Source organism: Condylura cristata, unplaced genomic scaffold, assembly GCF_000260355.1.
Source record: "Condylura cristata isolate star-nosed mole 26May11 unplaced genomic scaffold, ConCri1.0 scaffold00038, whole genome shotgun sequence".
Taxonomy (NCBI): Eukaryota; Metazoa; Chordata; class Mammalia; order Eulipotyphla; family Talpidae; genus Condylura; species Condylura cristata.
Genome location: NW_004567139.1, coordinates 9,230,178 through 9,231,033, shown reverse-complemented (window position 1 = coordinate 9,231,033; position 856 = coordinate 9,230,178). Strand labels below are relative to the sequence as shown.

General features: G+C 72.4%; 1 protein-coding gene across 1 annotated transcript in view; it reads right to left on the bottom strand.

Annotated features, from left to right (window-relative positions):
* The window catches only part of LOC101619337 (basic salivary proline-rich protein 2-like), a 51,954-nt gene that overhangs the window by 42,378 nt on the left and 8,720 nt on the right, over nucleotides 1–856 (bottom strand). The gene's annotated exons all lie outside the window — the stretch shown is intronic.

The window sequence follows — 856 nt, the reverse complement described above, 5'->3', positions numbered from 1 at the left end:
GGGGCCCCCGGACGGGGCTGCCCCCCTTAGAGGAAGCCGCACTCTGGGCTTGCTCGCCCCGGGGCCCCCGACCCCCAGCCCCGAGCCGGGGGAGCCGCCCCAGACGCCCCGGCACAGTCCTCCCCTCCCGCCTGGGGCGGGAACCCCAGTGCTGCTGCTGGCAGCAAGGACATCTCGGGGGGCAATTTCCAGAACTTGGGGGCATCGGTGCAGCCACGTCCTCCCAGCAGGGCTGCGGGCGGCCTGCCCTGGTGGGAAGGCAGGAAGCCTGGGCGCTCTCGGGGGCTGAGAGGAGACCCCAAGACAGTCCACCCGATCCCGGGGGGCGCTAAGTGGGACCCCGTCTGCAGCCTCCGCAGCGTGCGTGACGGCTCCGGGGCCGGAGGCCGCCCTGGGTGACGCCGTCGCAGCGGTCAGCGGGGCGGAGCTGCTGGGGCGACGCGGCCACCCGGAGCCTCAAGAACGGGGGGCTCTGCCTGCACCCCAGTCCAGGCTTCCGGCCCCCGGAACCCATTTCTGCTGTTAGGCCACCAGGTCTGCAGCACTTTGTCACCAGGGCCCAGCTCAGAGGGCCGCGCGGGCCGCGGAGAAAGTGCCCAGCGGGGCGCCTCTGTCCCCCGCACGTCACCCCAACGGCCAGCGGCCACGCGGTCGGCCCCGGAGCGGGAGCCAGGCCCGGCTTTTTGTTCCGTTTGCCGAGTCTCTGTTTCGGTCTTGAGGGAAAAATTGCCATCGGGGTCCCGCGGGACGTAGGACCCTTGCGCTGAGTTGAGGGTACCGAGGACAGACGAAGAAACCCTCCTGTGCGTCGGGGACGCGGGTCGGGGCGCGGCCGCAGGGGCAGCCCAGGCCGAGG